The sequence below is a fragment of the Poeciliopsis prolifica genome, unplaced genomic scaffold (assembly GCF_027474105.1).
Source record: "Poeciliopsis prolifica strain line A6 unplaced genomic scaffold, Auburn_PproV2 SCAFFOLD254, whole genome shotgun sequence".
Lineage (NCBI taxonomy): Eukaryota > Metazoa > Chordata > Actinopteri > Cyprinodontiformes > Poeciliidae > Poeciliopsis > Poeciliopsis prolifica.
Window position 1 is genome coordinate 14,079 of NW_026562629.1, and position 25,924 is coordinate 40,002.

At 40.3% G+C, this 25,924-nt stretch overlaps 26 non-coding genes across 26 annotated transcripts; 8 read left to right on the forward strand and 18 right to left on the reverse strand.

Annotated features, from left to right (window-relative positions):
* Positions 1-142: 142 nt before the first annotated feature.
* trnae-cuc (transfer RNA glutamic acid (anticodon CUC)) lies at positions 143-214 on the reverse strand. Its single transcript has one exon. It is a non-coding gene; the product is annotated as a tRNA-Glu (tRNA).
* An 811-nt stretch (positions 215-1,025) lies between these two features.
* On the reverse strand, positions 1,026-1,097 carry trnae-uuc (transfer RNA glutamic acid (anticodon UUC)). Its single transcript has one exon. It is a non-coding gene; the product is annotated as a tRNA-Glu (tRNA).
* Positions 1,098-1,906: 809 nt separating this feature from the next.
* trnae-cuc (transfer RNA glutamic acid (anticodon CUC)) lies at positions 1,907-1,978 on the reverse strand. The gene has a single exon. It is a non-coding gene; the product is annotated as a tRNA-Glu (tRNA).
* Positions 1,979-2,082: 104 nt separating this feature from the next.
* Positions 2,083-2,154, reverse strand: trnae-uuc (transfer RNA glutamic acid (anticodon UUC)). The gene has a single exon. It is a non-coding gene; the product is annotated as a tRNA-Glu (tRNA).
* A 281-nt stretch (positions 2,155-2,435) lies between these two features.
* On the reverse strand, positions 2,436-2,507 carry trnae-cuc (transfer RNA glutamic acid (anticodon CUC)). Its single transcript has one exon. It is a non-coding gene; the product is annotated as a tRNA-Glu (tRNA).
* Positions 2,508-2,791: 284 nt separating this feature from the next.
* On the reverse strand, positions 2,792-2,863 carry trnae-uuc (transfer RNA glutamic acid (anticodon UUC)). The gene has a single exon. It is a non-coding gene; the product is annotated as a tRNA-Glu (tRNA).
* Positions 2,864-4,196: 1,333 nt separating this feature from the next.
* Positions 4,197-4,268, reverse strand: trnae-uuc (transfer RNA glutamic acid (anticodon UUC)). The gene has a single exon. It is a non-coding gene; the product is annotated as a tRNA-Glu (tRNA).
* Positions 4,269-9,110: 4,842 nt separating this feature from the next.
* On the reverse strand, positions 9,111-9,183 carry trnaa-agc (transfer RNA alanine (anticodon AGC)). Its single transcript has one exon. It is a non-coding gene; the product is annotated as a tRNA-Ala (tRNA).
* A 121-nt stretch (positions 9,184-9,304) lies between these two features.
* trnas-gcu (transfer RNA serine (anticodon GCU)) lies at positions 9,305-9,386 on the forward strand. Its single transcript has one exon. It is a non-coding gene; the product is annotated as a tRNA-Ser (tRNA).
* Positions 9,387-9,912: 526 nt separating this feature from the next.
* Positions 9,913-9,985, reverse strand: trnaa-ugc (transfer RNA alanine (anticodon UGC)). The gene has a single exon. It is a non-coding gene; the product is annotated as a tRNA-Ala (tRNA).
* Positions 9,986-10,769: 784 nt separating this feature from the next.
* Positions 10,770-10,851, forward strand: trnas-gcu (transfer RNA serine (anticodon GCU)). Its single transcript has one exon. It is a non-coding gene; the product is annotated as a tRNA-Ser (tRNA).
* A 526-nt stretch (positions 10,852-11,377) lies between these two features.
* Positions 11,378-11,450, reverse strand: trnaa-ugc (transfer RNA alanine (anticodon UGC)). The gene has a single exon. It is a non-coding gene; the product is annotated as a tRNA-Ala (tRNA).
* Positions 11,451-12,039: 589 nt separating this feature from the next.
* Positions 12,040-12,112, reverse strand: trnaa-agc (transfer RNA alanine (anticodon AGC)). Its single transcript has one exon. It is a non-coding gene; the product is annotated as a tRNA-Ala (tRNA).
* Positions 12,113-12,233: 121 nt separating this feature from the next.
* On the forward strand, positions 12,234-12,315 carry trnas-gcu (transfer RNA serine (anticodon GCU)). The gene has a single exon. It is a non-coding gene; the product is annotated as a tRNA-Ser (tRNA).
* A 514-nt stretch (positions 12,316-12,829) lies between these two features.
* trnaa-ugc (transfer RNA alanine (anticodon UGC)) lies at positions 12,830-12,902 on the reverse strand. Its single transcript has one exon. It is a non-coding gene; the product is annotated as a tRNA-Ala (tRNA).
* Positions 12,903-13,491: 589 nt separating this feature from the next.
* Positions 13,492-13,564, reverse strand: trnaa-agc (transfer RNA alanine (anticodon AGC)). The gene has a single exon. It is a non-coding gene; the product is annotated as a tRNA-Ala (tRNA).
* A 121-nt stretch (positions 13,565-13,685) lies between these two features.
* trnas-gcu (transfer RNA serine (anticodon GCU)) lies at positions 13,686-13,767 on the forward strand. Its single transcript has one exon. It is a non-coding gene; the product is annotated as a tRNA-Ser (tRNA).
* Positions 13,768-14,264: 497 nt separating this feature from the next.
* trnaa-agc (transfer RNA alanine (anticodon AGC)) lies at positions 14,265-14,337 on the reverse strand. The gene has a single exon. It is a non-coding gene; the product is annotated as a tRNA-Ala (tRNA).
* Positions 14,338-14,458: 121 nt separating this feature from the next.
* Positions 14,459-14,540, forward strand: trnas-gcu (transfer RNA serine (anticodon GCU)). Its single transcript has one exon. It is a non-coding gene; the product is annotated as a tRNA-Ser (tRNA).
* Positions 14,541-15,066: 526 nt separating this feature from the next.
* Positions 15,067-15,139, reverse strand: trnaa-ugc (transfer RNA alanine (anticodon UGC)). Its single transcript has one exon. It is a non-coding gene; the product is annotated as a tRNA-Ala (tRNA).
* A 783-nt stretch (positions 15,140-15,922) lies between these two features.
* On the forward strand, positions 15,923-16,004 carry trnas-gcu (transfer RNA serine (anticodon GCU)). Its single transcript has one exon. It is a non-coding gene; the product is annotated as a tRNA-Ser (tRNA).
* A 508-nt stretch (positions 16,005-16,512) lies between these two features.
* On the reverse strand, positions 16,513-16,585 carry trnaa-agc (transfer RNA alanine (anticodon AGC)). Its single transcript has one exon. It is a non-coding gene; the product is annotated as a tRNA-Ala (tRNA).
* Positions 16,586-16,706: 121 nt separating this feature from the next.
* On the forward strand, positions 16,707-16,788 carry trnas-gcu (transfer RNA serine (anticodon GCU)). Its single transcript has one exon. It is a non-coding gene; the product is annotated as a tRNA-Ser (tRNA).
* Positions 16,789-17,314: 526 nt separating this feature from the next.
* trnaa-ugc (transfer RNA alanine (anticodon UGC)) lies at positions 17,315-17,387 on the reverse strand. The gene has a single exon. It is a non-coding gene; the product is annotated as a tRNA-Ala (tRNA).
* Positions 17,388-18,170: 783 nt separating this feature from the next.
* Positions 18,171-18,252, forward strand: trnas-gcu (transfer RNA serine (anticodon GCU)). The gene has a single exon. It is a non-coding gene; the product is annotated as a tRNA-Ser (tRNA).
* A 729-nt stretch (positions 18,253-18,981) lies between these two features.
* Positions 18,982-19,054, reverse strand: trnaa-agc (transfer RNA alanine (anticodon AGC)). Its single transcript has one exon. It is a non-coding gene; the product is annotated as a tRNA-Ala (tRNA).
* Positions 19,055-25,924: the final 6,870 nt, after the last annotated feature.

Below are 25,924 nucleotides of genomic sequence, written 5' to 3' on the forward strand. Positions count from 1 at the left end.
GGCGGTGAAAGCACCGAATCCTAACAACTAGACAATCAGGGACAGCTGTGTCCATTTTTAAAATTGCAAGCAGTCATTTATAATCAATAAATACAGGGCGTTAAACTTGATTAAAACAATGGGGAACGTAAAAAGGAAAGGATTCCCTGACCGGGAATCGAACCCGGGCCACGGCGGTGAGAGCGCCGAATCCTAACCGCTAGACAATCAGGGAGTATTCTGTGCATTTTGTAAACTTTGCAAGCAGTCCTTCATAATCAATAAAGACAGGGCGTTAAAAAGTTGATCAAAACAAATGGAATGTAGAAAGAAAAGGATTTCCCTGACCGGAATCGAACCCAGGACGCGGCGGTGAAAGCGTTGAATCCTAAGCACTATACAATCAGAGACAGGTGTGTGCATTTTTAAAAAAAATTGCAAGCAGTCATTCAAAATCAATAAATACAGGGTGTTAAAAAGTTGATCATAACAATGGGGAACATAGAAAGGAAAGGATTTCCCTGACCGGGAATCGAACACGGGCCGCGGCGGTGAGAGCGCCTAATCCTAACCACTAGACAATCAGGGAGTATTCTCTGTATTTCTGTAAACTTTGCAAGCAGTCCTTCATAATCAATAAAGACAGGGCATTAAAAAGTTGATCAAAACAATGGGGAACGTAGAAAGGAAAGGCTTTCCCTATCCGGGAATTGAACCCCGGCCGCAGAGGTGAGAGCGCCGAATCCTAACCACTTGACAATCAGGGACTTTTCTGTGCATTTCTGTAAACTTTGCAAGCATCCTTCATGATCAATAAATACAGGGCATTAAAAAGTTGATCAAAACAATGGGGAACGTAAAAAGGAACGGATTTCCCTGACCGGGAATCGAACCCTGGCCGCGGCGGTGAGAGCGCCGAATCCTAACCACTAGACATTCAGGGAGTATTCTGTACATTTTTGTAAACTTTGCAAGCAGTCCTTCATAATATAAAGAATGGGCGTTAAAAAGTTGATCAAAACAATGGGAACATAGAAAGGAAAGGATTCCCTGACCGGGAATCGAACCCGGGCCGTGGCGGTGAAAGCGCCGAATCCTAACCACTAGACAATCAGGGACAGCTGTGTGCATTTTCCAAAAATTTCAAGCAGTCATTCATAATCAATAAATACAGGGTTTTAAAAAGTTGATCAAAACAATGGGGAACGTAAAAAGGAAAGGATTTCCCTGACCGGAATCGAACCCGGGCCGCAGGGGTGAAAGCGACGAATCCTAACCACTAGACAATCAGGGAATATTCTGTGCATTTTGTAAACTTTGCAAGCAGTCCTTCATAATCAATAAAGACAGGGCGTTAAAAAGTTGATCAAAACAAATCGGAATGTAGAAAGTAAAGGATTTTCCTGAACGGTAATCGAAGACCGGCCGCGGCTGTGAAAGCGTCGAATACTAACCACTAGACAATCAGGGATAGTGTGTGCACTTTCCAAAAATTTGTAAGCGGTCATTCATAATCAATAAATACAGGGTGTTAAAAAGTTGATCAAAACAACGGGGAACGTAAAAAGGAAAGGATTTCCTGACCGGGAATCGAACCCGGGCCGCGGCGGTGAGCGCCGAATCCTAACCACTAGACAATCAGGGACAACTCTGTGCACTTTTGTAAACTTTGCAAGCAGTCATTCATAATCAATAAAGACAGGGCGTTAAAAAGTTGATCAAAACAATGGGGAATGTAGAAAGTAAAGGATTTCCCTGACCGGGAATCGAACACCGGCCGCGGCTGTGAAAGCGTCGAATCCTAACCACTAGACAATCAGGGACAGCTGTGTGCATTTTCCAAAAAATTTCAAGCAGTCATTCATATCAATAAATACAGGGTGTTAAAAAGTTGATCAAAACAATGGGGAACGTAAAAGGAAAGGATTTCCCTGACCGGGAATCGAACCCGGGCCGCGACGGTGAGAGCGCCGAATCCTAACCACTAGACAATCAGGGAGTATTCTGTGCATTTTTAAACTTTGCAAGCAGTCCTTCATAATCAATAAAGAAAGGGCATTAAAAAGTTGATCAAAACAATGGGGAACATAGAAAGGAAAGGATTTCCCTGACCGGGAATCGAACCCGGGCCGCGGCGGTGAAAGCGACGAATCCTAACCGCTAGACAATCAGGGAGTATTAGGTGCAATTTTGTAAACTTTGCAAGCAGTCCTTCATAATCAATAAAGACAGGGCGTTAAAAAGTTGATCAAAACAAATCGGAATAGAAAGTAAAGGATTTCCTGACGGTACTCGAACACCGGCCGCGGCTGTGAAAGCGTCGAATACTAACCACTAGACAATCAGGGACAGGTGTGTGCACTTTCCAAAAAATTTGTAAGCGGTCATTCATAATCAATAAATACAGGGTGTTAAAAAGTTGATCAAAACAATGGGGAACGTAAAAAGGAAAGGATTTCCCTGACCGGGAATCGAACCCGGGCCGCGGAGGTGAGAACACCGAATCCTAACCACTAGACAATCAGGGACTATTCTCTGTATTTCTGTAAACTTTGCAAGCAGTCCTTCATAATCAATAAAGACAGGGTATTAAAAAGTTGATCAAAACAATGGGGAACGTAGAAAGGAAAGGATTTACCCGACCGGGAATCGAACCTGGGCCGCGGCGGTGAAAGCGACGAATCCTAACCACTAGACAATCAGGGAGTATTCTGTGCATTTTTGTAAACTTTGCAAGCAGTCCTTCATAATCAATAAAGAAAGGGCGTTAAAAAGTTGATTAAAACAATGGGGAACATAGAAAGGAAAGGATTTCCCTGACCGGGAATCGAACCCGGGCCGCGGCGGTGAAAGCGCCGAATCCTAACCACTAGACAATCAGGGACTATTCTGTGCATTTTGTAAACTTTGCTAGCAGTCCTTCATAATCAATAAAGACAGGGCGTTAAAAAGTTGATTAAAACAATGGGGAATGTAGAAAGTAAAGGATTTCCCTGACCGGGAATCGAACACCGGCCGCGGCTGTGAAAGCGTCAAATCCTAACCACTAGACAATCAGGGACAGGTGTGTGCATTTTTAAAAAACTTTGCAAGCAGTCATTCATAATCAATAAATACAGGGCGTTAAAAAGTTGATCAAACAATGGGGAATGTAAAAAGGAAAGGATTTCCCTGACCGGGAATTGAACACGGGCCGCTGCGGTGAGAACGCCGAATCAGACAATCAGGCACTATTCTGTGCATTTCTGTAAACTTTGCAAGCAGTCCTCCATAATCAATAAATACAGGGCGTTAAAAAGTTGATCAAAACAATGGGAAACATAGAAAGGAAAGGATTTCCCTGACCGTGAATCGAACCCGGGCCGCAACGGTGAAAGCGACAAATCCTAACCACTAGACAATCAGGGAATATTATGTGCACTTTGTAAACTTTGCTAGCAGTCCTTCATAATCAATAAAGACAGGGCGTTAAAAAGTTGATCAAAACAAATCGGAATGTAGAAAGTAAAGGATTTTCCTGAACGGTAATCGAACACCGGCCGCAGCTGTGAGAGCGCCGTATCCTAACCACTAGACAATCATGGACAACAGTGAATTTATGCAAACTTTGCAAGCAGTCCTTTATAATCAATCAAGACAGGACGCTAAAAAGTTGATCAAAACAATGGGGAACATAAAATGCAAAGGATTTCCCTGACCGGGAATCGAACCCCGTTCGCGGCGGTTAGAGCGCCGAATCCTAACCACTAGACAATCAGGGACGATTCTGTGCACTTTTGAAAACTTTGCAAGCAGTCATTCATAATCAATAAATACAGGGCGTTAAAACTTGATTAAAACAATGGGGAACGTAAAAAGGAAGGATTTCCCTGACCGGGAATCGAACCCGGCCGCGGCGGTGAAAGCGAATCCTAACCACTAGACAATCAGGGACAGCTGTGTCCATTTTTAAAAAAATTGCAAGCAGTCCTTCATAATCAATAAAGACAGGGCATTAAAAAGTTGATCAAAACAATGGGGAACGTAGAAAGGAAAGGATTTACCCGACCGGGAATCGAACCTGGGCCGCGGCGGTGAAAGCGACGAATCCTAACCGCTACACAATCAGGGACAACTGTGTGCATTTATGCAAACATTGCAAGCAGTCCTTCATAATCAATAAAGAAAGGGCGTTAAAAAGTTGATCAAAACAATGGGGAACATAGAAAGGAAAGGATTTCCCTGACCGGGAATCGAACCCGGGCCGCGGCGGTGAAAGCGCCGAATCCTAACCACTAGACAATCAGGGACAGCTGTGTGCATTTTTAAAAAAAATTGCAAGCAGTCATTCAAAATCAATAAATACAGGGCGTTAAAACTTGATTAAACAATGGGGAACGTAGAAAGGAAAGGATTTCCCTGACCGGGAATCGAACCTGGGCCGCGGCAGTGAAAGCGACGAATCCTAACCACTAGACAATCAGGGAATATTATGTGCACTTTGTAAACTTTGCTAGCAGTCCTTCATAATCAATAAAGACAGGGCGTTAAAAAGTTGATCAAAACAAATCGGAATGTAGAAAGTAAAGGATTTTCCTGAACGGTAATCGAAGACCGGCCGCGGCTGTGAAAGCGTCGAATACTAACCACTAGACAATCAGGGACAGGTGTGTGCATTTTCCAAAAAATTTGCAAGCAGTCATTCATAATCAATAAATACAGGGCGTTAAAAAGTTGATCAAAACAATGGGGAATGTAGAAAGGAAAGGATTTCCCTGACCGGGAATCGAACACGGTCCGTGGTGGTGAAAGCGTTGAATCCTAATCGCTATACAATCAGAGACAGGTGTGTGCATTTTTAAAAAAAATTGCAAGCAGTCATTCATAATCAATAAAGACAGGGCATTAAAAAGTTGATCAAAACAATGGGGAACGTAGAAAGGAAAGGATTTCCCTGACCGGGAATCGAACCCAAGCTACAGCGGTGAAAGCGCCGTATCTTAACCACTAGACAATCATGGACAACTGTGTGCATTTATGCAAACTCTGCAAGCAGTCCTTTATAATCAATCAAGACAGGACGATAAAAAGTTGATCAAAACAATGGGGAACATAAAATGCAAAGGATTAAAGTACCAAATCCTAACCGCTAGACAATCGGTAATTTCCTCATCCTAAGTCATCATAAACATACAATACAGAAAACCAGGTCGCTTACATGTGCTGTTAAAGGCTTACTAAAAAAATAAATAAATAATAAGATGGTACCGCCATTGATGTCTACTAAAAGAAAAGAAAATTAACTCACAATTAACTATTCATAAATGTACAAGAGCTTGTTTTCATCCAGTAATTACCTCTGATTAAAAAAGCAGTTTTATAATCAGATTTTCAAAAAAATCATTTATTTCTTTATTTCTTTTTTTAAACTTGTTTTGAGAAAGTTATTTTTGGCAGTAGCCTTTTTTTTCTTTTTTAACTCGAGAACTGTTAGTATTTTGTTATTGTAAGATGATTAAAGCAATCCAATTGAATGTGTCCACTGAGTTAATTCAGACGGCCCACATCTGGTTTGGAGAGATGTGTGAGGAAAGAGAGAATGAAATTGGTGGCTGAATCTGCTTGCTCAGCCCTCTCTTGGGATTACCAGGCGCATGGGCTGCAGTCAGCAAGGTCTGCTCACCCTGAGGGCAGTGATGAGACCTGACAGTGATCTGACCAACAATATCTTTCCACAGAGCAGCACGGCAGGGCACACGGCTCTACACACGGTGATGGGATTGTACACGCTTAAAATCACAAATACGTTTGGTAACAATTACTCCCACACCCAGGGCCAGTGGTTTGAACATTATGGCACTAATGTGATTGGTACACAACATGCTTCAGGCAAGGAACTCTGGTCCTGAATAGCAGACATTTATGTGGTCTAGTGGCTCCTTTTATTCCTTGAAGTTTTATGGCATTGTTTTTTTTTTTTTTGTTATTTTTGTAAAACATAACATTTTATTTACCAAATTAACTTGGAGTTGAACGTAGAATGTCCACATAGGTTACCTTTGTTTGAGCTTCTTTTTTAAATGACGCTAAAAGTTGGACGAAGTCCCCACCGTCTGTGAAAGCAAAGTGGTGCTGATTTCACATGTTGCCAAATCTTATGATTTGTTTCGAGGAATTCTATTACAGACGATTAGACAGTTATCTTCTCCCCTCAGTGAAAAAGACTGCGCATGTCTTGGAGCATTGCGTGCGAGTGAAAAGGAGACGCGATGGATGACAATAAACGCACGTAATCAGTAAGTCACATTATTGCTTGAATTTTACAGAGTCACGTTAAGTCCCTGAACCTCACATTTTACTGAAAAAAAAAGCTGTGCAACTTGGATGTAAGGAGTAACGCGACAGTTTTGTGGAAATGCAGTCAAGTAGAAAGTACAGATACTTAATGTCAAATGTAGTGCAGTAAAATTCAAAAGTATCCATGATTAAAGTAAAGTACAAATACATAAAAATTTACTTAAGTATAACTAATTGCATCTTAGCAATATTTATTTTACATTCCTAAAGGTTCTCAGTCCATATTTCAGATAAATTGGTATAAGTAAAATTTTGATTTATATAAATTCCTATTTTTTATCTAATCCTATTGTGTCTCTGTTCTAGCCCTGACCGACATAACAAGATGTGAACCATGACTGAACGAAATAGATCCTGAAGACAGGTGGCTGAAACTGAAATAATAAATAAGAAAAGAATCTGCATAGAATGTGATTTCACCACAAATTTTAGGATCAGTGCTACAAGCAGAAATTGTAATCATCAGTTTCCAGTATTCTCAAAAAGGACTTGACTCTCATGTTTAGGTTTTGTGATGGAAAAGATTACAATTAGGTCACATCTGCTAGTCATGTCATATGAAATGATTGTGAACGCTCACCAAAAGAACTATTTGGGTTACATGATCGAGGTTGGAAGGTTGTTTCCCACAGCTGCATGGAACCAGACATTCTTTTCCCTTGTTTTTAATTTTTTATCATTGTATAAAACTTGCATGTTGTCTCTGCCTAGCAGAGCTTGAATCCAGACTGGCTTGATTATTGATTTTTTTTATTTCATTCATGAATTGTGCACAATTTATGAATAAAACCGATTGAGTGATCTTACATGAAGAGCGCTTGGAAATAGTGTTTTCCCACAAAAATCCCAGTCTGAAAACCAAACAGCTGTGACTTTAGGGAAGCGTATATCATCCCATAAAGCTCTCAATATGGCCAATGCAAAGCTGTTCACTCTATTTGTAAATTAAGGTTTACTCTTTACAGAGTTTGGAGACTTTTGTTTTGAGGTGGAGATGCGTTCTCTGTAATTATCTGCACAGCTCAAGAATTGTGAATCCTTGAGCGAACAGCATGATCAGAAGTGATGTCTGGTTAGACGGGGAATATGTATATATTTTTCAAGCTAATCCAAAGACCACAGCATCTTGATTTCAGGGTCACCTTATGTTTTTTTTTTCTCTTTATTTTATTTAATAATGATAACTTATTTTCCACAGATTCCTTCATTCAAAACAGTCTAACTCTGCCAATCCATATCCAGCACACACAGGGTTTGGGATTCTGCCAACTGGTTTGGAATGATCTTGACTCATACATATATGAATAAAATTACTGCTATTTATTTAAAGAAGACCGTCTTTGCAGATATAACCATATAATAAGCTACTGTATTTCTCTCAGATGTATTTGTAAGAGGTTGTTGTAATAAAAACATAAAATGAATTATTGATGAAGTAACTAAAACAGCAAATATGAAGTCTTTTTCCTATAACTTCTATTTGCCACTTCCTGGCTGCTGCAGCAACTCAGTAAAGCTGGGTGTGGAGCATATTATAGATTCTTTGGGTTAAATTACTTCCTCTGCAGTTCTGGGACAACTTGATCAAAACTCTTGAATGTTCTAAAGTAAACACCTTTTTAACGCACACACACACAGAGCACTGTGATAATGCTTCTGGCATCACTTGGCATTAATCACATTCTAGGCTGAATGGATAGATTATGAAAACACACTCTCTCACATACATTGAGACAGATTCAATTGATTGATGAAACCCACGAAGGCTAGAACGCTTTCAAACATCACGATAGGGAGGAGTGCAGGGGCTCTGCATGCTACAGAAAGGGCAAGTGAGACAAATGTTATCCAAGAGTGATTTAAACACAGACACATTTATATTTCAGGTTTAGGACTTGGTACTTACTTCCATAGACTTCAGTAACTTAATGTGTGCCTACCGCGACCATTTAAACAACTATATTGCCAGGATGTTTCTACCTTTAATCTCAGCCTAAACTTAATTCATACATCTAGTCCAGAGGAATTAAACTGATGTTAATTTTTTCATATAAAAAATCTCAATGTTCTTAATGAATTGATAAAACCCATTTAGGTTTTATACATATCAATAAATACCTGTTTCAGCATTCAATACGTGCTTTTTCAAATAACAAAATTTCTTTTGTGTGGAAAGGAGAGAGGAGGTGGCCGAGTGGTTAAAGTAATGGACTACTGATCTATTATGCTACGCACGCATGGTTTCAGATCCCATCCTTGTTGTAAATGTTACATTGGGATATAGCATGTTCTCAAATTGACATATCCTTTGTTCTCTGCACAAGGCGTCTTCTTTGGTTAGTTTAAAGAAGATGATTCAGGATGTTCATTTTCATCAAGGCAGCATTGATTGTTCTTTTAATTCTCTCAAGAACGTTATCATGACAAGAAAAGAGCAATTCAACCAAATTCCATGAAATACATTTGGCAACTGGCTCATGAGTATAGACTCTTGACTTGAATACTTCACGAGATGCTGAATCTTCATTGATGGGACACAAAACGGAGAGAGAAGTGTAGAGAAGGCTGCTTGGACAATGTCGGCACTGATTCTGCGACTTCTCGAGTGCAAAGCAAGCGCTCTTCTACTTGAATCTGCACATGGTTACATAATAAAGGATCAGAAGATCTAAGGATTTTCACATGGTTTCATTCAAGGGAACGTTATAAACCCGAGTCCCATTCTCCAGGACATTATGGTACTGACAATATACTCAATCTTAAGAGAAAAGACGAAGTCACAGAGAAAGACACCCTGGAGAATGCGGGCATCGATCCCGCTACCTCTCACATGCTAAGCGAGCGCTCTACCACTTGAGCTAATTCCCCACATGTTCACATAGAAAAGTGCCAGGAAACTCAGGATTTTAACAAGGGTTTGTTCCAACGTCATCTAAGGACTTATGTGCAAAGCTCAATCATCTCCCCAACACTTTGTGTGGAAATGAAGGACGAGGTGGCCGAGTGGTTAAGGCGATGGACTGCTAATCCATTGTGCTGAGCACGCATGGGTTCAAATCCCATCCTCGTCGTGTATGATGATACATCGCGAAGCAATTTTTTCTCGGTACGAGGTGTCTTCTTTGGATAGTTCAAAGATCATTCAAATTGTTCACTTTACATCAAGGGAGCATTGATTGTACTTTTAATTCTCTCGAGACCTGTTATCATGACAAGAAAAGAGCAATTATACCAAATCCCATAACATCGGATTTGGAAACTGGCTCATGAGTATAGACTCTTGAGGCATACTCGAATACTTCACCAGAGACTGAATCTTCATGGATGGGACACATAAAAGACAGAGAAGTATAGAGGTGTCCGCTTAGAGAATGTGGGCATCATTCCTGCTGCTTCTCGCATGCAAAGTTAGTGCATTAGCTCTTGAATACCCACACGCTTACAAGAAAAGGGATCAGAAGATCTCCGGATCTGCAGACAGTTTCATTCAAGAGACCATGAAAAGAGATTGTTGTCAGCAATTATCCAATTCTACAAGATATTGTGGTACTTGACACGAAACTCGAACTCGACTTAGCAGCAAAGATAATGACATTCTGGAGAATGTGGGCATCGATCCCACTACCTCTCACATGCAAAGCGAGCGCTCTACCACTTGAGCTAATTCCCCGTATGCAAATGAGAAAAAGGATCAGAAAATCTCCGGACTGTCAGTAGGTTTCATCCAAGTGAACTTGGGAGATCATATGGGCTCTAATTGACCTATGCTTAGATTTGTGTGTTTGGGGTCTTCTTTGGATAGTTCAAAGAAGATCACTCAGAATGTTTACTTTTCATCAAGGTGATATTGCCTTTTCTTTTAATTCTCTCGAGAACTGCTATATTGAGTAGAAAAGAGCAATTCAACCAAATTTAAAAAAATACATTTTGGCAACTGGGTCATGAGTATGAACTCTTGACTTGAATACTTCACGAGATGCTGAATCTTCATTGATGGGACACAAAACAGAGAGAGAAGTGTAGAGAAGGCTGCTTGGACAATGCGGGCACTGATTCTGCGACTTCTTGAGTGCAAAGCAAGCGCTCTTCTACTTGAATGTGCACATGGTTACATGAGAAAGGATCAGAAGATCTACGGATTTTCACATGGTTTCATTCAAGGGAACGTTGTAAACCTGTGTCCCATTCTCCAGGACATTATGGTACTGACAATATACTCAATCTTAAGAGAAAAGACGAAGTCACAGAGAAAGACACCCTGGAGAATGCGGGCATCGATCCCGGCTACCTCTCACATGCTAAGCGAGCGCTCTACCACTTGAGCTAATTCCCCACATGTTCACATAGAAAAGTGCCAGGAAACTCAGGATTTTAACAAGGGTTTGTTCCAACGTCATCTAAGGACTTATGTGCAAAGCTCAATCATCTCTCCAACACTTTGTGTGGAAATGAAGGACGAGGTGGCCGAGTGGTTAAGGCGATGGACTGCTAATCCATTGTGCTGAGCACGCATGGGTTCAAATCCCATCCTCGTCGTGTATGATGATACATCGCGAAGCAATTTTTTCTCGGTACGAGGTGTCTTCTTTGGATAGTTCAAAGATCATTCAGATTGTTCACTTTACATCAAGGGAGTATTGATTGTACTTTTAATTCTCTCGAGACCTGTTATCATGACAAGAAAAGAGCAATTATACCAAATCCCATAACATCGGATTTGGAAACTGGCTCATGAGTATAGACTCTTGAGGCATACTCGAATACTTCACCAGAGACTGAATCTTCATGGATGGGACACATAAAAGACAGAGAAGTATAGAGGTGTCCGCTTAGAGAATGTGGGCATCATTCCTGCTGCTTCTCGCATGCAAAGTTAGTGCATTAGCTCTTGAATACCCACACGCTTACAAGAAAAGGGATCAGAAGATCTCCGGATCTGCAGACAGTTTCATTCAAGAGACCATGAAAAGAGATTGTTGTCAGCAATTATCCAATTCTACAAGATATTGTGGTACTTGACACGAAACTCGAACTCGACTTAGCAGCAAAGATAATGACATTCTGGAGAATGTGGGCATCGATCCCACTACCTCTCACATGCAAAGCGAGCGCTCTACCACTTGAGCTAATTCCCCGTATGCAAATGAGAAAAAGGATCAGAAAATCTCCGGACTGTCAGTAGGTTTCATCCAAGTGAACTTGGGAGATCATATGGGCTCTAATTGACCTATGCTTAGATTTGTGTGTTTGGGGTCTTCTTTGGATAGTTCAAAGAAGATCACTCAGAATGTTTACTTTTCATCAAGGTGATATTGCCTTTTCTTTTAATTCTCTCGAGAACTGCTATATTGAGTAGAAAAGAGCAATTCAACCAAATTCCACTAAATCCATTTTGGCAACTGTGTCATGAGTATGAACTCTTGACTTGAATACTTCAAGAGATGCTGAATCTTCATTGATGGGACACAAAACAGAGAGAGAAGTGTAGAGAAGGATGCTTGGACAATGCGGGCACTGATTCTGCGACTTCTCGAGTGCAAAGCAAGCGCTCTTCTACTTGAATCTGCACATGGTTACATGAGAAAGGATCAGAAGATCTAAGGATTTTCACATGGTTTCATTCAAGGGAACGTTGTAAACCCGTGTCCCATTCTCCAGGACATTGTGGTACTGACAATATACTCGATCTTAAGAGAAAAGACGAAGTCGCCCAGAAAGACATCCTGGAGAATGCGGGCATCGATCCCGCTACCTCTCACATGCTAAGCGAGCGCTCTACCACTTGAGCTAATTCCCCACACTTTCACATAGAAAAGTGCCAGGAAACTCAGGATTTTAACAAGGGTTTGTTCCAACGTCATCTAAGGACTTATGTGCAAAGCTCGATCATCTCCCCAACACTTTGCGTGGAAATGAAGGACGAGGTGGCCGAGTGGTTAAGGCGATGGACTGCTAATCCATTGTGCTGAGCACGCATGGGTTCAAATCCCATCCTCGTCGTGTACGATACATCGGGAAGCAATATGTTCTCGGTACAAGGTGTCTTCTTTGGATAGTTCAAAGATTGTTCACTTTACATCAAGGGAGTATTGATTGTACTTTTAATTCTCTCGAGACCTGTTATCATGACAAGAAAAGAGCAATTATACCAAATCCCATAACATCGGATTTGGAAACTGGCTCATGAGTATAGACTCTTGAGGCATACTCGAATACTTCACCAGAGACTGAATCTTCATGGATGGGACACATAAAAGACAGAGAAGTATAGAGGTGTCCGCTTAGAGAATGTGGGCATCATTCCTGCTGCTTCTCGCATGCAAAGTTAGTGCATTAGCTCTTGAATACCCACACGCTTACAAGAAAAGGGATCAGAAGATCTCCGGATCTGCAGACAGTTTCATTCAAGAGACCATGAAAAGAGATTGTTGTCAGCAATTATCCAATTCTACAAGATATTGTGGTACTTGACACGAAACTCGAACTCGACTTAGCAGCAAAGATAATGACATTCTGGAGAATGTGGGCATCGATCCCACTACCTCTCACATGCAAAGCGAGCGCTCTACCACTTGAGCTAATTCCCCGTATGCAAATGAGAAAAAGGATCAGAAAATCTCCGGACTGTCAGTAGGTTTCATCCAAGTGAACTTGGGAAGTCATATGGGCTCTAATTGACCTATGCTTAGATTTGTGTGTTTGGGGTCTTCTTTGGATAGTTCAAAGAAGATCACTCAGAATGTTTACTTTTCATCAAGGTGATATTGCCTTTTCTTTTAATTCTCTCGAGAACTGCTATATTGAGTAGAAAAGAGCAATTCAACCAAATTCCACTAAATCCATTTTGGCAACTGGGTCATGAGTATGAACTCTTGACTTGAATACTTCACGAGATGCTGAATCTTCATTGATGGGACACAAAACAGAGAGAGAAGTGTAGAGAAGGATGCTTGGACAATGCGGGCACTGATTCTGCGACTTCTCGAGTGCAAAGCAAGCGCTCTTCTACTTGAATGTGCACATGGTTACATGAGAAAGGATCAGAAGATCTACGGATTTTCACATGGTTTCATTCAAGGGAACGTTGTAAACCCGTGTCCCATTCTCCAGGACATTATGGTACTGACAATATACTCAATCTTAAGAGAAAAGACAAAGTCGCCCAGAAAGACTTCCTGGAGAATGCGGGCATCGATCCCGCTACCTCTCACATGCTAAGCGAGCGCTCTACCACTTGAGCTAATTCCCCACACTTTCACATATAAAAGTGCCAGGAAACTCAGGATTTTAACAAGGGTTTGTTCCAACGTCATCTAAGGACTTATGTGCAAAGCTCGATCATCTCCCCAACACTTTGCGTGGAAATGAAGGACGAGGTGGCCGAGTGGTTAAGGCGATGGACTGCTAATCCATTGTGCTGAGCACGCATGGGTTCAAATCCCATCCTCGTCGTGTACGATACATCGGGAAGCAATATGTTCTCGGTACAAGGTGTCTTCTTTGGATAGTTCAAAGATTGTTCACTTTACATCAAGGGAGCATTGATTGCACTTTTAATTCTCTCGAGACCTGTTATCATGACAAGAAAAGAGCAATTATACCAAATCCCATAACATCGGATTTGGAAACTGGCTCATGAGTATAGACTCTTGACTTGAATACTTCACGAGATGCTGAATCTTCATTGATGGGACACAAAACAGAGAAGTGTAGAGAAGGCTGCTTGGACACTGCGGGCACTGATTCTGCGACTTCTCGAGTGCAAAGCAAGCGCTCTTCTACTTGAATGTGCACATGGTTACATGATAAAGGATCAGAAGATCTACGGATTTTCACATGGTTTCATTCAAGGGAACGTTGTAAACCCGTGTCCCATTCTCCAGGACATTATGGTACTGACAATATACTCAATCTTAAGAGAAAAGACGAAGTCACAGAGAAAGACACCCTGGAGAATGCGGGCATCGATCCCGCTACCTCTCACATGCTAAGCGAGCGCTCTACCACTTGAGCTAATTCCCCACACGTTCACATAGAAAAGTGCCAGGAAACTCAGGATTTTAACAAGGGTTTGTTCCAACGTCATCTAAGGACTTATGTGCAAAGCTCAATCATCTCCCCAACACTTTGTGTGGAAATGAAGGACGAGGTGGCCGAGTGGTTAAGGCGATGGACTGCTAATCCATTGTGCTGAGCACGCATGGGTTCAAATCCCATCCTCGTCGTGTATGATGATACATCGCGAAGCAATTTTTTCTCGGTACGAGGTGTCTTCTTTGGATAGTTCAAAGATCATTCAGATTGTTCACTTTACATCAAGGGAGTATTGATTGTACTTTTAATTCTCTCGAGACCTGTTATCATGACAAGAAAAGAGCAATTATACCAAATCCCATAACATCGGATTTGGAAACTGGCTCATGAGTATAGACTCTTGAGGCATACTCGAATACTTCACCAGAGACTGAATCTTCATGGATGGGACACATAAAAGACAGAGAAGTATAGAGGTGTCCGCTTAGAGAATGTGGGCATCATTCCTGCTGCTTCTCGCATGCAAAGTTAGTGCATTAGCTCTTGAATACCCACACGCTTACAAGAAAAGGGATCAGAAGATCTCCGGATCTGCAGACAGTTTCATTCAAGAGACCATGAAAAGAGATTGTTGTCAGCAATTATCCAATTCTACAAGATATTGTGGTACTTGACACGAAACTCGAACTCGACTTAGCAGCAAAGATAATGACATTCTGGAGAATGTGGGCATCGATCCCACTACCTCTCACATGCAAAGCGAGCGCTCTACCACTTGAGCTAATTCCCCGTATGCAAATGAGAAAAAGGATCAGAAAATCTCCGGACTGTCAGTAGGTTTCATCCAAGTGAACTTGGGAGATCATATGGGCTCTAATTGACCTATGCTTAGATTTGTGTGTTTGGGGTCTTCTTTGGATAGTTCAAAGAAGATCACTCAGAATGTTTACTTTTCATCAAGGTGATATTGCCTTTTCTTTTAATTCTCTCGAGAACTGCTATATTGAGTAGAAAAGAGCAATTCAACCAAATTCCACTAAATCCATTTTGGCAACTGGGTCATGAGTATGAACTCTTGACTTGAATACTTCACGAGATGCTGAATCTTCATTGATGGGACACAAAACAGAGAGAGAAGTGTAGAGAAGGCTGCTTGGACAATGCGGGCACTGATTCTGCGACTTCTCGAGTGCAAAGCAAGCGCTCTTCTACTTGAATCTGCACATGGTTACATGAGAAAGGATCAGAAGATCTAAGGATTTTCACATGGTTTCATTCAAGGGAACGTTGTAAACCCGTGTCCCATTCTCCAGGACATTGTGGTACTGACAATATACTCGATCTTAAGAGAAAAGACGATGTCTCCCAGAAAGACATCCTGGAGAATGCAGGCATCGATCCCGCTACCTCTCACATGCTAAGCGAGCGCTCTACCACTTGAGCTAATTCCCCACACTTTCACATAGAAAAGTGCCAGGACACTCAGGATTTTAACAAGGGTTTGTTCCAACGTCATCTAAGGACTTATGTGCAAAGCTCGATCATCTCCCCAACACTTTGCGTGGAAATGAAGGACGAGGTGGCCGAGTGGTTAAGGCGATGGACTGCTAATCCATTGTGCTGAGCACGCATGGGTTCAAATCCCATCCTCGTCGTGTACGATACATCGGGAAGCAATATGTTCTCGGTACAAGGTGTCTTCTTTGGATAGTTCAAAGATCATTCAGATTGTTCACTTTACATCAAGGGAGTATTGATTGTACTTTTAATTCTCTCGAGACCTGTTATCATGACAAGAAAAGCAATTATACCAAATCCCATAACATCGGATTTGGAAACTGGCTCATGAGTATAGACTCTTGACTTGAATACTTCACGAGATGCTGAATCTTCATTGATGGGACACAAAACAGAGAGAGAAGTGTAGAGAAGGCTGCTTGGACAATGCGGGCACTGATTCTGCGACTTCTCGAGTGCAAAGCAAGCGCTCTTCTACTTGAATGTGCACATGGTTACATGATAAAGGATCAGAAGATCTACGGATTTTCACATGGTTTCATTCAAGGGAACGTTGTAAACCCGTGTCCCATTCTCCAGGACATTATGGTACTGACAATATACTCAATCTTAAGAGAAAAGACGAAGTCACAGAGAAAGACACCCTGGAGAATGCGGGCATCGATCCCGCTACCTCTCACATGCTAAGCGAGCGCTCTACCACTTGAGCTAATTCCCCACACGTTCACATAGAAAAGTGCCAGGAAACTCAGGATTTTAACAAGGGTTTGTTCCAACGTCATCTAAGGACTTATGTGCAAAGCTCAATCATCTCCCCAACACTTTGTGTGGAAATGAAGGACGAGGTGGCCGAGTGGTTAAGGCGATGGACTGCTAATCCATTGTGCTGAGCACGCATGGGTTCAAATCCCATCCTCGTCGTGTATGATGATACATCGCGAAGCAATTTTTTCTCGGTACGAGGTGTCTTCTTTGGATAGTTCAAAGATCATTCAGATTGTTCACTTTACATCAAGGGAGTATTGATTGTACTTTTAATTCTCTCGAGACCTGTTATCATGACAAGAAAAGAGCAATTATACCAAATCCCATAACATCGGATTTGGAAACTGGCTCATGAGTATAGACTCTTGAGGCATACTCGAATACTTCACCAGAGACTGAATCTTCATGGATGGGACACATAAAAGACAGAGAAGTATAGAGGTGTCCGCTTAGAGAATGTGGGCATCATTCCTGCTGCTTCTCGCATGCAAAGTTAGTGCATTAGCTCTTGAATACCCACACGCTTACAAGAAAAGGGATCAGAAGATCTCCGGATCTGCAGACAGTTTCATTCAAGAGACCATGAAAAGAGATTGTTGTCAGCAATTATCCAATTCTACAAGATATTGTGGTACTTGACACGAAACTCGAACTCGACTTAGCAGCAAAGATAATGACATTCTGGAGAATGTGGGCATCGATCCCACTACCTCTCACATGCAAAGCGAGCGCTCTACCACTTGAGCTAATTCCCCGTATGCAAATGAGAAAAAGGATCAGAAAATCTCCGGACTGTCAGTAGGTTTCATCCAAGTGAACTTGGGAGATCATATGGGCTCTAATTGACCTATGCTTAGATTTGTGTGTTTGGGGTCTTCTTTGGATAGTTCAAAGAAGATCACTCAGAATGTTTACTTTTCATCAAGGTGATATTGCCTTTTCTTTTAATTCTCTCGAGAACTGCTATATTGAGTAGAAAAGAGCAATTCAACCAAATTCCACTAAATCCATTTTGGCAACTGGGTCATGAGTATGAACTCTTGACTTGAATACTTCAAGAGATGCTGAATCTTCATTGATGGGACACAAAACAGAGAGAGAAGTGTAGAGAAGGATGCTTGGACAATGCGGGCACTGATTCTGCGACTTCTCGAGTGCAAAGCAAGCGCTCTTCTACTTGAATGTGCACATGGTTACATGATAAAGGATCAGAAGATCTACGGATTTTCACATGGTTTCATTCAAGGGAACGTTGTAAACCCGTGTCCCATTCTCCAGGACATTGAGGTACTGACAATATACTCGATCTTAAGAGAAAAGACGAAGTCACCCAGAAAGACATAGTGGAGAATGCGGGCATCGATCCTGCCACCTCTCCCATGCTAAGCGAGCGCTGTACCACTTGAGCTAATTCCCCACACGTTCACATAGAAAAGTGCCAGGAAACTCAGGATTTTAACAAGGGTTTGTTCCAACGTCATCTAAGGACTTATGTGCAAAGCTCAATCATCTCCCCAACACTTTGTGTGGAAATGAAGGACGAGGTGGCCGAGTGGTTAAGGCGATGGACTGCTAATCCATTGTGCTGAGCACGCATGGGTTCAAATCCCATCCTCGTCGTGTATGATGATACATCGCGAAGCAATTTTTTCTCGGTACAAGGTGTCTTCTTTGGATAGTTCAAAGATCATTCAGATTGTTCACTTTACATCAAGGGAGTATTGATTGTACTTTTAATTCTCTCGAGACCTGTTATCATGACAAGAAAAGAGCAATTATACCAAATCCCATAACATCGGATTTGGAAACTGGCTCATGAGTATAGACTCTTGAGGCATACTCGAATACTTCACCAGAGACTGAATCTTCATGGATGGGACACATAAAAGACAGAGAAGTATAGAGGTGTCCGCTTAGAGAATGTGGGCATCATTCCTGCTGCTTCTCGCATGCAAAGTTAGTGCATTAGCTCTTGAATACCCACACGCTTACAAGAAAAGGAATCAGAAGATCTCCGGATCTGCAGACAGTTTCATTCAAGAGACCATGAAAAGAGATTGTTTTCAGCAATTATCCAATTCTAATTGATGGGACACAAAACAGAGAAGTGTAGAGAAGGCTGCTTGGACACTGCGGGCACTGATTCTGCGACTTCTCGAGTGCAAAGCAAGCGCTCTTCTACTTGAATCTGCACATGGTTACATGAGAAAGGATCAGAAGATCTAAGGATTTTCACATGGTTTCATTCAAGGGAACGTTGTAAACCCGTGTCCCATTCTCCAGGACATTGAGGTACTGACAATATACTCGATCTTAAGAGAAAAGACGAAGTCGCCCAGAAAGACATCCTGGAGAATGCGGGCATCGATCCCGCTACCTCTCACATGCTAAGCGAGCGCTCTACCACTTGAGCTAATTCCCCGTATGCAAATGAGAAAAAGAATCAGAAAATCTCTGGACTGTCAGTAGGTTTCATCCAAGTGAACTTGGGAGATCATTTGGGCTCTAATTGACCTATGCTTAGATTTGTGTGTTTGGGGTCTTCTTTGGATAGTTCAAAGAAGATCACTCAGAATGTTTACTTTTCATCAAGGTGATATTGCCTTTTCTTTTAATTCTCTCGAGAACTGCTATATTGAGAAGAAAATGTTGCATGCCTTTGTGTTTTGTGTTTATGATGTAAAGCACTTTGAAATGCCTTGTAGCTGAAATGTGCTATACAAATAAAATTTGATTGATTGACTGATTGAAAAGAGCAAAGCGCGCACTCTACCACTTGATCTAATTCCCTATATGCTTATGAGAAAAAGGATCAGAAGATCTCCGGACGTTCAGTAGTTTCTGTGGTACAGAATTGAAAAGAGCAATGAAAATGTTGTTTGGATGAACGTCCTGCTTGTTAAATATTTTGAGAAAAAATATTTATTGTGTCTGTGTTTGTAAAATCTGATTGTTTATTTTTTCTCTCTTGTCACACCTGAATGGAGATACAGAGCTTACTAGGTAGAGGAAGAAACAACTTCCTAAATCACTGTGTTGGTTGAGGTTCATTTCATTTAGGAGCGTGACTGACAACACTCCTCTCCCTGACCACCATGCTGACCAGATGACATGTTAACCAGGATAGGCATCAAATTGGATTATTAATGCTGATCAAAAAAATCTAACTCCGATCTGCCAACAAACCTCCATCTAAGTTCAGTTGAAACAAACTTTAGTGTGATCTGAAGACATATGAGACTATGAAGCAAACCAGAGACTGCTCCCAAGGTTGAAGGAGACTTTGGAAGGAGAATCAGAAAATCTCTGGATTTTTACTTGGGTCTTCAGTGCAGGGGATTCTGGATAAATACAAAACAAACATGCATACAAAACTCCTTATGCCTCCTTATGCCTAGATGCAGGCTAATTGACCCTGCATCTATTAAACATCTTATTGGCTTATAAGACCTGTGTAGGAAGGAGGCAGCTTTAGGGATTGAGGAGATGATGACTTCAGCTTCATGTGACTTCAACATAAAAAAGCATGACGAAATCATCTTTGACTAGAAATTTATGAAAGCCAGAAATACCAGATAAAATATTGCTAATAATTAATAACAGTGTAAATACACAATGACATGATTGACTGTCATTGTGCATGGCACCACATTTCCACTCATCCTGCTTTAATACCTGGAAAGTCAATTGTGTTGGATATTTCTGTTTCCTCTCCAAATTTCTGAACAGACAGACACAGTTTAGAGTTTTGGTGAAAGAGACTTTCCAGCTAATTTCTTTTTAATTCCATAAGTAATTACAAAATTCTTGAGCAATATTTTTCATGAACTGAAACAAGAAATATTTTGAAAATAACACCTAAAAGTTTTCTTTACTCCCTTAACGATGCATACACTGTTTCCCACAATCCCTTATCATTTCTATTCCATCTCCGTTCTTTTCCCATGTTTTATTTTTGAAGTGATTCTGTATTCTCACCAGCTCACAGCGGTGGCTACTGTTAATCTCAGCATGCATTGCCTCATAATAGATGTGCAGGGCACTCATTAACAAACAACTGCAGTTTATGTGCAGAAGACAACAGACAAAGAATGAAAAAAGAAATCATTCTTTAATCTCTTCTTTTGTTGGTTATTTTTACTGCTGTGTTTTAATTTTTAGACCTCCAGAAAAGCTGAATAAATACAAACTAAACATTTTTAAAAGTATTGTAATTTTTTCAGTGTTTAAAAACAGAATAGGACAGAAAGTTTGTTTCAGTTGGATTGGTGTAAAAGAAATAGAAATGATTTCTCATCATAATTAAATCTCCAGATGAACTTACAAATGAAGTTTGGATATGACATTCAAATAGAGAGTTAAAAACAAACAGCAATGAGAGAACTCTGTGTAATCCAGGAGACTCAAATAAAGCCAATCAGCAAAGAAAGACAAAGGATGTTATCATTTTCAACATCCCATTAAAAATAAGTTAGATTATGTTTTCTAAAGTCAAGTTAGAGTGCTTTTCTAAAGGCCAATCATTCAACATCGGTATCTTTTCTACTGTCGCCTCGGGGCCAAACATATTTGAAGTTGGTCAGAATGAGAAGATTTGATCTGTGCTGTGATGGTTGGGGTTTGCTGTAACGTTCAGCTCTTGCTGTGGGTCAGTCAATTTATTAAGACTAAGCTAAATCCTGGAGAAGACTCACAATGCAGCTTTGGAGCGCTTATTGAGCAGGCATCTTAAACCTACATAACATGCCTGAAGCATCAAGATGCAACAAACACAGCAAAGGTCTGTTGTGAAATTAGAGACTGCTAGAATATGCTAGGATAGTGTTTTGACTATGAAATGAAGAGTTTCAGATTGAGTTGTTGTACTGAAGCTGACAACTTCTTTAAAGCTCCAACCGAACTAAGCGGTAAAAATATGCAGCTGCGTATCAGCCTGTAGATTCTTAATGTATGTTGTTGAAGAAGAGTCAGTACATTGAATTTATATGAAATCCATTTGTTAAGGCTAAAAGTCAGTTCTGCTCCATTATCATGCTACTGCTATGGACTAAGACAGCAAAATGGCATCTCACAGCAGTTTGTAGTTCCTTTTATTGGCCTCTGAGAGATGGGAGCAGCAGGCCGAGAAGGCTTAAAATATTTATTTAGATTCGTTCAATGTTTTTCAAGAAAATCAACTGCTGCTGCGGTCGACACTGCAGAACCACAGTCTTACCAAGTATTTTTGATCTAGTCTAGTCCACTTGAAATAAGACAAAATTCACTTTCAAGTAACTTTTTAGCAAAAGATTAGAGCTCGTTTTAAGTAAAAAAAAATGTATGAAAAAAAAAAAATACTAGTTTCACTAGCAGATTATTTCATTTTTAACAAGACATTTTTCCCATAAGTGAACGAGCTATTTAGGCATTCATTGGTAAGGAAGAGCCAAAATGTTCATGAAGAGGAACGTTTTGTGTGTATGGTTTCGTAATTGCATGTGTGTGTATGATTCTGCAAACACAAAATACAGGATGGGAACAGATGATGGAAACAAAGTGTGAAGGAGCAGTAGACGAGTGGATGGGCAGTAAGGAAATCCAGGCTTGCTTTGGATGAAACGTCTCACAGAGAATATCAGAACACCAAGGTTAGCGTGTAACTCTGCTTGAGTTGCGGGTAAATGCTGCATAAAGACAAGCCTGCAAGCTAAGTACCACCCAAAATAGATCTCAAGGAAAAGCAGTGCCACCTTATTGAGCTCAAAATACAAAGTAACTACTGAAGGGAAATAAATGACAACAAAGGAGGGAGGCACTTTGAGAAACAGCTCTGTGAAAACTTGGAAGACGTTTTAGCTCACATCTGTATCATTAGTTATGAAAACCGGCAGACTTAATCATGCATATGAGGTTGAAAATATATTAACATAGATGAGTTGATATTAGAATATGTAAAAATCTTACATCACTATCACATTTCAATCAAATATCACTCTTTTTATGGCTCCTTAGTATAGCCTGTTCTCTTGATTTAGCCTAGAAAAGTTTTTAAAAATTTGACTTTTTGAACCCGTATGTCTTGTCAAAAGGTAGACAATAAAATGTCTGGTTTAGTTAACCTAATAAATTAATTCTAACAGCATGTTAGAATTTCACATAAATAAATTTATTTTATTTAGATGTTTTTTGTTGGTCTGTCAGTATTAAAAAAATATAAAATTGCAGTGCTGTGATGTTATTAGCCTGATCTGAGTTTAGTTTTTCCTAAAGAGTTTCCAATAGTAAATACTGTGGTATAATGTACACACATTATTTATTTATTGCCATAGCAATAAATAAAAAGAGCAGTGCACTAAATTGATTTTTATTGATCCCTTTTGGATAGATACAAATACAAATAGAGGCAAGAAAGGACTTTTATTTTATCTCCTTTAATGAGCCATGAAACCCCTTAATATATTTACCAAAATATTCAACTAAGATTCAAGATGAAATGTTAATATTAGCCTTTAGAGTTACCATGCATTGTTGTTTGTCCTGTTTGTCTCTGTGTTGCCTTGTGACAGACTGGCGACCTGTCCAGATGGGCGAGAGGCAGGGTGACCCCGCCCGTCTGGATGGATGGATGGATGGATGGATGGATGGATGGATGGATGGATGGATGGATGGATGGATGGATGGATGGATGGATGGATGGATGGATGGATGGATGGATGGATGGATGATGGATGGATGGATGGATGGATGGATGGATGGATGGATGGATGGATGGCATTTATTATGGCACTAGTACTATTTATAATGATAGTTGAGTCTGATTATTTGATATTAGGAACTTTGTTGAGCCAAACATGATTTTCTTCTCTCATTGCTTCAGCAAGAAAGAAGAAAAATAAAATGATTGCCTTTGTGTTTTTATCTTATGCTATGTTTAACATAGAGCGAAGTGTGTGTATATGTATATATAAACAGGGAACGGTACATATGTAGAAGCTCATATTTGTGAAACTGCAACAACAAACTGTTTTCTTAGAATATATATGGAATGGGAAATTTTTTCTACTCAGCCAATCACAGTGCAAGCTGCACAAAGGTGTCATGGATGCCTCAACCAGAAGGTCACAGGACAGAAGACAGAGCAAAGAGGACAAAATCTCATATGCAATGTTTATCATGTTATTTCATGAAAAGATATTAAAAATGTCAAAAATTACAATCTAAAAGAGTGAGATTATATTTGTATATTGTTTTCAACAGTTAGCCTTTACCAATCTGAACCCTAAACTACACTTCAACTTTCCTCTACACTAAAAATTCTGGGATCTTTTGACTTAGTTATAAATGTTATCAAAATTGTTTATATTAAATAAAATACTTCAAACCCATCCACCCATTGTCTATGCTCATTTGTCCTTGGAGAGTTGTGCATGTGGAGGTGACCGAGCGAGAGGCATGGTTTACTCCGGACAGGTCACCAGGCTGTAACAGGGTAAACACTACAAATCAAGTATTACTGTTCTGACAACCGGAGCCATGTAGGAAAACAAAAGGCAGGACTGAAAGATGAAAGAACAAATAAGAAATGCAGTCTTTTTGTGGGGAAAAAACAGACAAACAAAAAAATCTGTAGCATAAATAGGGAGCAATGAACTTGGTCAATAATAATGAAGTTTGACAGTCACAGCCCTGCTCTGAGCTACATGGAACATCCAGAGACTGACAGAGACAAAAAGAGCTGTGCACTATAATGAATGAGGTTTGTCATGCAGAGGCGAAGACACACAGAGACAGGGCAAACGGCTGCTGTGAAAAGCAGCTATTCTTTTCAGGTATCAGACAGTAATTATAGGGGAGTGTCAGCTAATTAGCAAGACCTCTGACTGATGAAGGATGCTCAGCTGTCTCCTGGATGGGACTGGTGCTGCCGACTTGGAATTTGTGTGGCCTCCTGCAGCTGACTCTTTCACCTTGTGTGTGAGGAGTTTGCAGCTCTTTCCTATACTGTGGAGGAGTTTTTGTGAGGTCCCCATTTGGCGGCACAGAAAAGGACCGAGGCTGTTTTAATGTCGACGGCCAGTTCAAGGAAGACATTCTTTTGTGTGAATGTTCCAGGGAGGAACAGAAATAATTCCTTTGTAAAGTGAGGACATTCATCATTGTGCATATGAAAATGTGTCAAGGAAAAGGCTTTTGCTGCAAAACTCTTTCTGAGTTGGTGATGGATAGATGGAAACACCGCTGGGCTTTTCTTCACATTTTTGATGACAAATTTGTCTCTGTTGAGTAGCTTTTGTCTTAACATTAATTTTAACTTCAGAGTGAAACAATCATGTGTAAATGCTGCAAGAAGTAAAAAAATACAAAAAATGTTCAAATAAAATCAGAAAATCGTATTCTTGTGGACATTAGTCATCAGGTCTTGCCACAGATTCTCAACTAGATTTATTTGTGGACGGTTTGGGCATTCCAACACATGAATACACTTTGATCTAAACTTAGCTTCCAGCTCTGGATGTGTATTTAGGGTCATTGTTCTCCATGAACCTCTGACAGCAAGGAGTGTCCTGTATTTAACTCCATCCATCTTCCCATCAACCTTGACCTCATCTCTCCTGGCAGAAGAAAAGCACCGGATCATGCAGTCGGATCATGTAACACACAAGAGTGTGTTCAACGTGTTACTTTTCAAACTAGACCAGAAGTTTAATTTTGGTCTGATCTAACCAAGGCATCTCCTTCCATGTGTTTGCTCAGCCTTCTATATTGTTTCTGGTAAAATACATAATACCAAGAAAAAATGTTTTTTAACCTTCCAAGGAGCCATACGGTACAATAGGCCTTATTTTAAGTGGTGGCATACCAAACAGACCTATGACCTTTGAGTGTTTCTGGGGTTTAAAGTGATATTTTAATATTGAAGTACAGGCTGTGTTCTCAGCAAACAGACAAATCTTTCATCATTTGGGTGTCCAAGATATTTTTGTAGAATATAACTTTATAACTTTAATTGCAACTTGTTCTTGTATCTACATCTGATATTGCCTTCTGTATGCTGGGCAGTGCTGAGTCCGGCTAACCCTAAAGAACTAATCATAATCATTAGTTCTGCCAACGCTAAAGCAATGCACCAAAATGCCACTTAGCAAAGTAGTGATGCTAAAGTGCTAACTTCAACTCAAATTAAAAGACTAGAATCCTCAAGGACCAAATTAAATCTGATTTTGTAATATATATGTTCTATAATGGCTGAATTGATTATATTTATGCTGAATTATCATCATTTTTATGACAGTAATTACATCCTTCATATCAT